The sequence below is a fragment of the Canis aureus genome, chromosome 8, assembly GCF_053574225.1.
Source record: "Canis aureus isolate CA01 chromosome 8, VMU_Caureus_v.1.0, whole genome shotgun sequence".
Taxonomy (NCBI): Eukaryota; Metazoa; Chordata; class Mammalia; order Carnivora; family Canidae; genus Canis; species Canis aureus.
In genome coordinates this window covers 72,028,711-72,039,148 of record NC_135618.1, presented here as the reverse complement: position 1 = coordinate 72,039,148, position 10,438 = coordinate 72,028,711, and positions in this window count along the sequence as shown.

Genomic DNA, 10,438 nt, shown 5'->3' with positions numbered 1-10,438 from the left:
ATATCTCAAGAAAGCTGTTAAAAAAAATAAGAGAACAAAGAAGAACACACAGTAAGGCATCGTAGATGTGTGGGTGTGAGCCATGTGGCTCCCTGGCAAAGCCTCTGGGATAAATGGGCTCTAAACCAGGCCTTTGCGACTCAGTGGGGCGATTTGCTGAAATGAGTTGTTACCTAAAAGTCTGTAGAAGCCTGGAGAATTTCCAAGAGTTGTGACCCCGGATGGTGGGTCTGATGGAGATAATTAATGGGCAGGCCAGATCTGGTTCAGGCCCTGGGAAAGCCATATCCTCTGCGGGGAGGAGAATGCTTCTTTTTTGTTTAAAAAAAATTTTTTAATTGAGGTGTTACATACAGGAAAGTATATAAATCATCTGTGTGCAGCATATTGGATTTTATAAACTGAAAACTTCCATGTGATCAGCACCCAAGTGAAGAAATAGAATATGCTAGACCCCCAGAAGCCTCTTTATACCTCCTGCTAGTCATTACCTTGGAGGAAGACTACTCCGACTTCAATTACTGTTGCCGGTTTTATTCCTGATACACACAGAACCCTCCAGCATGAACTGTTTTATCTGGCATCTTTCATTTCCACAGAACAGTACTTTAAAAAGAAAAAAAAAAAAAAAACTGTCACCCAGTTACTTAAAAAAAATGGAAAAACAAAAAAAAAACAAAGAAAATTTATACTTTTCTGTTTTGTGTGTGTTTTTAAAATATTTTATTTATTTATTTATTCATGAGAGACGCAAAGAGAGAGAGAGAGAGAGAAGCAGAGACACAGGCAGAGGGAGAAGCAGGCTCCATGCAGGGAGCCCAATACAGGACTTGATCCCAGGACCCCAGGATCACACCCTGAGCCAAAGGCAGATGCTTAACTGCTGAGCCACCCAGGCACCCTCTTTTCTGTTCTTTATATCTGGGGGTGAGAGGTGGGAAGGAGGTGACATAAATCTAAAGGATGGACATCCTAGGGCATCCTGGTGACAGTGCAGAAAGTGCTGCAGTGGGGCATCCCACTGGTTGGCCTGAGTTATGAGCCCACCTGTGAACCAATGTAGGTGACCCCAAAGATGACTTCTGTTTGGGATAAACCCTACAGGAGTCCAGGGCTCCTTGACCCTCAGCCAACTAGGACTATCCTTGCACAGTATCTCTGCATGAGGCTCTGGGAATAGGTCCCCCTGGGGTCATGCAATATGATGGCCCACTTGTCACATTGTCTTCTGGAGAGCAGGACTGGACCATCAAGGAAATCAGTGTGTCAGGGTAGCCTGGTGTAGAGCCTTTGCTGTCCTCCCTCGTGCCATCTATCAGGACTCCAGCATCAGGTCTGGCCAGCACCCCACCAGAGGGTGGGGGCAGAGGCAGGACATCCTGCCCAGTGTCTCCTCCAGGATGGTGGGGTGCTAGTGGCAGACTCTACTCTGACTCCAAAGGTGTGGGTGTCAGAGAACACAGATTCCAAGATGTGCAAGGGTCTTTAAACAAAGCCCAGGTGGCATGAGGTTCTAGGCGGCCATGTGCTTTGGTAAATCAAGGGGGACATTTGCACAGAGAGGCCAGTGAGACTCTGGAGTCTCTTGGAATGAGGTTTTGGAGAAAAGTAGTTGTGAAAGGCAGGGAGATTCTCGGGGCAGCCTGGGGGGGGCACCTACAAGCTCATGGAGGGGCATGAGCACCCCCCTCCCTGGCCTCCTGGAGGGCTCTGCAGGTGCCTGGAGAGAAGCAGAGGCAGGAGCAGGGAGCCGGGAAGCAGAGGGTGAGAGCTGGGATCCCGCCACATGGCCTGGGTTTGTCACACCTCCCGCCACTCACTAGCCCGCTGTGACCTCGAGCAAACGCTCCCTCTCCTTGGGACTCATTTGCTCAGCTGTAAAACGGGATTGATGACAATCCTAGAACCCTGATTGCACACGGGGGAGGGGGTTGTGAGACCCGGACACCTGGATGATTAAGGAGGAGTCAGGGAGAATGATCATTTGAAACAGAAAAATCAAAAGCCAGCAAAGACTTAAAACTGGAGATTTTCTTTTTTTTTTTTTTTTTAAGTGGCAAAAAAAAATCTCGGTGAAAATAAATAAAAGTTCGGGAGCGATATGATGTAAACCGTCAAATAGAAATGTGGGGGCTAGGCTACATTTTATCACAGCCAAAAGCAGCAAACACGAAGTTAAAATGTAAAACCAAGAGGTCGAGCTGACAAGTTACCCTGAACAAGAAACAGGAGTTAAGAGGTTTAAAATAACGGTAGAATAAAGTGACAACGTGAATTTGATTTAAGGTGGAGGATCAAAGCCTGGAGTCCCAGATTAAAAGATTAAACATGTGAGCATTAAGATGTAAGAATTTAAGAAGGTCCGACGACCACCCGCGGGACGAACAGATTTTCCAGAAGACAGGACGGTGAACAACACCAAGAATGAAGACACTGATGTTTGTCTTCTAAACAAGACATACACTTTATTTTTTTAAGCAATTAATTAATTTTTAAAAAGGGTGAATTAAAAACTTCATTTAAAAACTTCATTCCAGGGCAGCCCCGGGTGGCGCAGCGGTTTGGCGCCACCTGCAGCCTGGGGTGTGATCCTGGAGACCCGGGATCGAGTCCCACATCGGGCTCCCTGCTTGGAGCCTGCTTCTCCCTCTCTCTGTGTTTCTGCCTCTCTCTGTGTGTGTCTATGAATAAATAAATAAAATCTTAAAAAAAAAAAAAACAACCTCATTCCAAAAAAATAAAAAATAAAAAAAATAAAAATAAAAACCTCATTCCAAGAGACTCCAGAGTCTCACTGGCCTCTCTGTGCAAATGGCCCCCTTGATTTACCAAAGCACATGGCCGCCTAGAACCTCATGCCACCTGGGCTTTGTTTAAAGACCCTTTATTTAATTATCCATTCATGAGAGACACAGAGAGAAGCAGAGACACAGGCAAAAGGAGAAGCAGGCTCCATGCGGGGGAGCCCGATGCGGGACTCCATCCCAGGACCCTGGGATCATGCCCTGAGCCAAAGGCAGATGCTCAACCCCTGAGCCACCCCTATTTTTAAAAAGATTTTAGAGGGGAAGGGGGGCAGAGAGAGAAGGAGAGAGAGAATCCCAAGCAGGTTCCATCCCCAGCATAGAGCCTGACACCGGCTCGATCTCACGACTCAGAGGTCATGACCTGAGCCGAAATCAAGAGTTGGACACTTAATCAACTGAGCCCCCCTTGCACCCCAAGATGGCTATTTATTGAGCACCCACTATATTCCAAGCCCTGGGGTGAAGGTTAGGGATGTGAGTGAGCTCATCACGGGGCCTGCCTCTGGACAGAGACAGGTATAAGGCAAGTTCCCCCAGAGGCTGTCCCCTCGGACCTTGGTATGTGCACGAGGGCCGAGGGGTGGAGGGAAGGCAGGGGGAGTGTGTGTGGTCCCTTGGAAGGGCTCCTCTGAGGGTGTGGGGTCTGAGCCAGGATCTAAGAACCTAGCGGAGGGCAGCCCGGGTGGCTCAGCGGGTTAGCGCTGCCTTCAGCCCACGGTGTGATCCTGGAGATCCGGGATCGAGCCCCACGTTGGGCTCCCTGCGTGGAGCCTGCTTCTCCCTCTGTGTCTGTTCCTCTCTCTCTTTGTGTCTTTCATGAATAAATAAAATCTTAAAAAAAAAAAAAAGAACCGAGGGGAGGAGGACCCCCTGAGGGGGAGACAAGGACACACAGCGTGAGGTGAGCAGACCGGAGTCCCGGGTGCACACGGGGTGAGGGGCCAACGAAGATGCTCCCGGTAAATTTCCGGCTCAAGGCCTGCGGGGAATTGGAGACAAAGCTGTTGGTGCGGCTCAGGGTGCGGCTCAGGGAGCGCATGGCCCCTGTAGCTGGACACAAGGCTGTGAGGGGCAGGTCCGGGCGGCTGCTGGGGCGGCCCTGGAGACAGCAGGCCGTCCCTCCCTCTGCTGGTTCGCTGGAAGGAAAGGGCAGAAGTCTTGGCTCCCGGCTCCAGAGAAGAATCTAGAACTGTTGCCTGGTTATTTGCCCTTTGCCGTCTTGCCTCCTGAATTTACTCAGGACCCCAAACCACAGTCTTAGGACATTTTTCAGTCACTGGCAGAGAGTAGGAGAGAGGGACGGGGGAGGGGGGGTGAGTGCCCGGGGCTGGGTTTGGTGAAGGGGAAGTGGTGACAGGGTGGGGCAGAGCCTGGGGGCGGGAGGGCAAATCAGCCTGAGGTCCTGGGCTGGGGCGGGGGGCAGGTTGTGTGGGTGGGGAGCCTCCAGACGGGAGGGGGGACACTCCCAGTCCTGGCCTGTTGGGGTCCTGGGGATAGAATGTACCGTCCCAGGCGGACGCTCATAGCGGGGTCAGAGCCACAGCGGCAGAGGCCTCTAGGGCAGGAGCGGGGCCTCTGGGTCCCCCTTTGGCTCAGGCCTGGGATCCGCGGCGGCCCCTCGCTCCCGGCCACGGACGGGGCTTGGGAGAGCCGAGGGTGACACCTGGCGGGGAGCGGGCGGCATCACAGGTGAGAGGGCCCGAGCCGCGGGAACAAAGCCGCGTGGGGAGTCCCACTTTCTGGGCGACGGTGGCCTTTCCATCTCCTGACCCGAGCCAGGGCTGCAGGTTTCACCCACCCTCCAGCTTTCTCCCACATTCCCTCCCGACCTACCTGGCTGGGCTGGTGAGTGTCTCCGCAGGCGGGCAGAGCAAAGCCCGAAGCCCAGAGAGAACCCCCAGGTCTGGAGACCACCCCCTGCCGCGTGACAGACCCTGTGTTGCGGCGGGGGGGGGGGGGGGTGCGGTTGAGCCCCTGCCTTCGGCCCAGGGGGTGATCCCGGGTCCTGGGATCGAGTCCCACGTTGGCCTCCCCGCAGGGAGCCTGCTTCTCCCTCTGCCTGTGTCTCTGCTTCTCTCTTTCTCTGTGTCTCTCATGAATAAATAAATAAAATCTTTTTAAAAATCTTAAAAAAAAATTAACAACCGCATCCAATGTATTTCATTGTTCTGATCCTACTGGAGATGGCAAAAAAGGGACTCAGGGAGTTTGGGGGCTCTGGCGAAAGTCTTCACCAGCTAAGTGGCTGAACTGGAATTCAAACCCAGATGGTCCCATTCTTAAGCTTGCTTTTCATGCCTGGGGGCCAGTGCTGTGCTCTGCTACCCCCCCCCCCCCCCCCCCGTGTCCCGGTGCTGGCACCTGAACACTGCTGCTCCAAGTTCTACCAATTCTTCCCAAAGCAGGACCTAGGGCCCCACCTGACCCCATCCGAGGAGGAGCGACCCAGGGAAGGATGCTCCTCCCACCCCTGCCCAACTCAAAAGTGCCAACATTTCCCTCTGTGACCCCCATGCCTGAGGATTACACGCCCCACTTTACAGGTAAGGAAACTGAGGCTGGGGGAGTGCCCAAGGTCACAGGTAGGTTAGTGCCAGTGCCAGTGCCAGTTAGTGCCGGGTCTCAGCCCCTTGGTGACAAATGGGGAGCCCTATGAGCTCTAAGACACTGTTAAGTGATTCACACCCATCAGGAATATAAAAGGGGACCCCAGCCAGGGATGGTAAGAAAGAGTCAGAGGAGGATTCCTTTCTTGCAGCATTTCTCACCCTTGGCATTACTGATGTTTGGGGTAATTCTTTGTTTTGGGGGCCTGTCTTGTGTATTGTAGGGGATTTGTTTGCTTATTTATTTAAAGATTTTAAATGGTGGACATTTTTTTTTTAGAGGTGGGGAGGGGCAGAAGGAGAGAGGGAGAAATTCTTAAGTAGGATCCACACCCATCATGGAGCCCAATGTGGGCCCGATCTTAGGACCCCGAGATCATGACCTGATGGGAAATCAAGAGTCCAGACACTTAACCGAGTGAGCCACTCATGCCCCCCTCAAATGGTGGACATTTTTGTGACCACCAAAAATGTCTTAAGACCTGCCCAATGTCCCCTTAGGGGAAAATTCAGGTTGGGTTGAGAACCACTGGCTTCAACGAAGCTATGTGGGGAATTGCACTTTCTGAGCGAGGGTGGGGTTTCAATCTCCTAAGTCTGAAGGCTCCTAAGAGAGGCATTAAGAAGATCCCCAGGAGGGGCACCTGGGTGGCTCAGGGTTGAGTGTCTGCCTTTGGCCCAGGGCGTGATCCTGGGGTCCTGGGATCAAGTCCCACATTGGGCTCCTTGCAGGGAGTCTGCTTCTCCCTCTGCCTGTGTCTCTGCCTCTCTCTCTGTGTTTCTCATGAATAAATAAATAAATTAAAAATAAAATAAAAAGAAGACCCCAGGGAGACTTTGTTCTGCTGTCCTAGAGGATGGGGGACACAGTGGATAGATACCCAACATTTTAAGTCCTGACTTGAGACTATTTTTGCAATCAAAGTGACCATGGTACTCTCTTATACCTATGAGAGGCTGGTGAGGTGAGGGGGGGGTTGCCCCAGTTTTCATGCAGGGCAGGGCAGGAGCATCACCTCTTGAACAGATTTCACTGGGAGACATGAATCAAGTTGCTGTTAGGATCATATCCTGTAAATCCTGCTTGGCTCTTGGTGTCTGGCATTCTGCAAAATTAATATAACGTGCCTATGTGTGGATTTCTTTTTATTTATGCTGCTCAGGAGTCTTTGTATTTCACATCCATATCTTTTATCAGTTCTGGAGATTTCTCAGCTGTTTCTTTAAATAATGCCTCTCTACAAGATACCTGGCTGGCTCGGTAGGAGGAGTGGGTGATAGATCTCGGAGTCTTTTTTTTTTTTTTTTTTAAAGATTTTATTTATTTATTCATGAGAGAGACCCAGAGAGAGAGAGAGAGAGGCAGAGACACAGGCAGAGGGAGAAGCAGGCTCCACGCAGAGAGGAGGGGTCGATCCAGGGTCTCCAGGATCATGCCCTGGGCTGCAGGCGGCGCTAAACCGCTACGCCACCGGGGTTGCCCGATCTCGGAGTCTTGAGTACCAACCCCACATTGGGTGTAGAGATTACTAAAAAATAAAATAAATAATGTGCCTCTCTGCAATTCTATTTTCTTTTGGAACCCAATTAGAGATGTATGGCCTTTCTTTTATTCTTTCCGTCTCTCATTTATTTAGCAAATATTTATTGAGTGCTATGCCAGGCATAATATGTGGCTTTGGCATATTTAAGTTCCCCTTTTTAAAAATATTTTAAAAATATTTTTAAATCTCTTTTTAAACTATTTTTAACTACTGATTTAAGTTTTTAAAAATTTATTTACTCATTTATTTATTTATTTAGATGGAAAGGGGCAGAGAGAGAGAGAGAGACAGAATCTTAAGCAGACTCAGATAGAGCCTGATGCAGGAGTTGAACTCACGACCCTGAGATCATGATCTGAGCCGAAACCAAGAGTTGGACACTTTAAACGACTGAGCTACCCAGGCACCCCAAGTCCTTATATCTCAGGACGATATAGCTCTTTTGTTTTTGACTTTTTTTTTTTTTAAGATTTTATTTATTTATTCATGAGAGACAGAGAGAGAGAGAGAGAGAGAGAGAGAGAGAGGCAGAGACACAGGCAGAGGGAGAAGAAGGCTCCATGCAGGGAGCCCCATGTGGGACTCGATCCGGGGTCCCCAGGATCACACCCTGGGCCAAAGTCGGTGCTAAACCGCTGAGCCACCCTTTTTGGGGGCGGGGGAGGGGGGACTGCCCTGTTTTTGACTTTTGTCAGGCATCTTGGTTCCAATTTTCCACCTTTCAAAGCCTTGTCCTCTGAACCCCTTGAGGCCATGAAATCCTGTGCCTTTGGGCTTTCAACATCGGCAAACGCCCCAGGGCAGCTGCTGCTCACAGGCAGCTAACCACTCTCGTCTCCAGATCTTTGTTTTTGGCTCTTGAGGATTTCCCATACTTTCCCCCAGGCTCAGCTGTATGCTTAAAAGCATGTGGGTTGTAGGCACCCCGCACAATGCATCAGGAGAAATTCTGTCAAGAGGGATTGGGCGGGAGGACCTGGGTGGCTCAGCGGTTGAGCGGCTGCCTTCAGCTCAGGGCGTGATCCCGGGGTCCTGGGATCCAGTCTCACATAGGGCTCCTCACAGGGGACCTCTCCCTCTGCCTATGTCTCTGACTTTTCCTGTGTGTCTCTCATGAATAAATAAATAAAATCTTAAAAAAGAGGGTTTTTTTTTTTTAAACGGCATTTAGTCTGTTATACAGACAGCAATGGATCCCACCGTGTTTGCAATTCTTCTGGATTCCTTGGGCAGATTGTCTTCAGAGGCTTGTTCTGCTCAGTGTCTCCCAACAGCTGCCCTGTGGTAGCTTCTGACTACACTGGTCAGCTTCTCTCTCTCTCTTTCCTGCCTCTGGTCTGGGCAGACAGAAGGGGGTTCTCTTTGTGCCCCGGCTTGGTCCAGTCTGAGATTCCTAGCTGGAGTGTGGGTGGGAGCCTCGCCAGCAGGGGACCCTCAGTGCGAGCTTCTGCTCAGTCTCCTGGGGGTGGTCGTGGTGCTGCCCCCGTCCCCCAGCCCTCGTGCAGCTGCCTGCAGGCCAAGCCCGGAGTCAGGGACCTGGGGGCTTAATGGTGACAGACCTCCCAGACCCTGGTGCCAGGTTGTCTGTCCGTCCCCTTTTATTAGTAATACGATTACCAACATTTCTCTCCTGCCATGTCTTCATGGGGAGAGTATACATTTCTCAGCTCACTTGTGCATGCAGAGAAGAATGGATGAAGACAAATGCTGTATGATCTCACTTATCTGTGGCATAAAATTTTTTAAAAACCCTCATAGATACAGAGAACAGTTGCCAGAGGCAGGGGGTTGGGGAGGGTCGGTGAAATGTGTGAAGGGGATCAAAAGGGGCACAAACTTCCAGTTATAAGATAAATCAGGGGCACCTGGGTGGCTCAGTTGGTTAAGTGTCTGCTTTCAGCTCAGGTCATGATCCTGAGGTCCTGGGATCGAGCCCTGGGTCAGGCTCCACGCTTTGCAAGATTCAGGCCTTTTGGCCTGCTTCTGCTGCTTCTCTTGCTTGTGCTCCTTCTGTGTGTCAATTAGATAAATAAAAGCTTTTTTAAAAATGTAAAAAACAAAACAAAACACCACCAATCCAACAACAGTCTCTGGCGTAGACAATGCCTCTTGCACTCTGTCCCGTCCCACGTAATCTCCAGCCTGAGATTGTGCTGAGCTCGAGGGCTCCTCCCCTAAGAGGGCTCCTCCCCTACGGTGGAAGTGATCTGATCTGCTGACCCTAAGCTGAATTGTGGAGGGGCACACCCAGAGGGCAGCTGGGGCTCCCACGGGCCTGCAGGTGGAGCAAGGGAACCTCCCCCTCTAAGCTAGGAGATGGGGAGAAACAATCAGTAGAGCTTTTTAATCTAAGGGCTTCTTCAGGGGTCTCATTTAGACCCTACAGAGATTGAGCTTTATTTTCTGTAGCTTGCTGAGAAGGAGGCTGAGGGTCAAGGAGGTGGAGCCAAGGGCTTGGTCTGCAGGGTTGGCATGCAGGGTGGATGTCAAGGAGGGTGGCGGCTGGGCTGGATGTCAAGGATGTCCAGTCTCTGAGCTCTTTCCACACAGACCCCACATCCCACCCCAAACACACACACACAGGGTCAAGGCCACCCCTCCAGCCCTTCTAAAGCCCTCCTGCCTTCCTAAAGCCCCCACCCCCATCCCACTTCCGAGCACCAGCATGTGAACCCCTGAGGACAGGACACTCCCACACTCAAGTTGGGTATCTCATGCTGGTTCAGGGGTCTTCCTTCCTTCTGACACCTCCTGGATGCCGACCCCTGGGCAGACAGACTCGAGAAGTTCCTTCCTCAAGATTCAGGCCCTTTGGCAGCTGACCTTGTGTCCCCCACACTGTCAGTGCTGGTGACAGTAAGCTGTGTGCTGCAGGCCTCTGCCTGAGGTCAGGCCCCCCACTCTCCCTGTGACCGTCCCTGCCTGCTGGCGTGGGAGCCATGGCGGGAGGTGTTCCTTTTTTCTGACCACAAACCCTCAGTGTGCAGTTCCCACTGAAGGCTAAACCAGTCAAAGAAATGCTCCCCCAACTCCACACCCTCCCCGGGGCAGGGTGATACATTTAGCGCCCGCAGCCACCACCCCATTTCTGTGACTGGGCCTGGGGGGCAATGAAAAAAAACCAGAAATCACAGTAGTGTTTGATAAGCCTGGAGAGGAAAGCATCTTGTTTGCAGAAGCTCTTTGAATTTCAAAATGCTGGGTGGGTAAGGTCGGTTCTGGAAGGACAGAGCCCAAGAACACTCGAGGCGGCCGAAGCCAAAACCAGGGGGCTGTAGAAATCTATCCAGCACATTATTGTGATGGATACTGCCGATTGCTTCCTATTTGTTGCCACCTCCAGGCCCATCTGCACCCCCTCCATCGGGGCTGTGTGTGCCCAGGGGCCGGCCTCTCGCCTTGCAATAGGCTGCTATGCTCGGCTCCAGGTTGGGTTCAGGCTTGGGGAGGGGCAGCCGGAGGAAGGCCGGAGAGCTGGGGG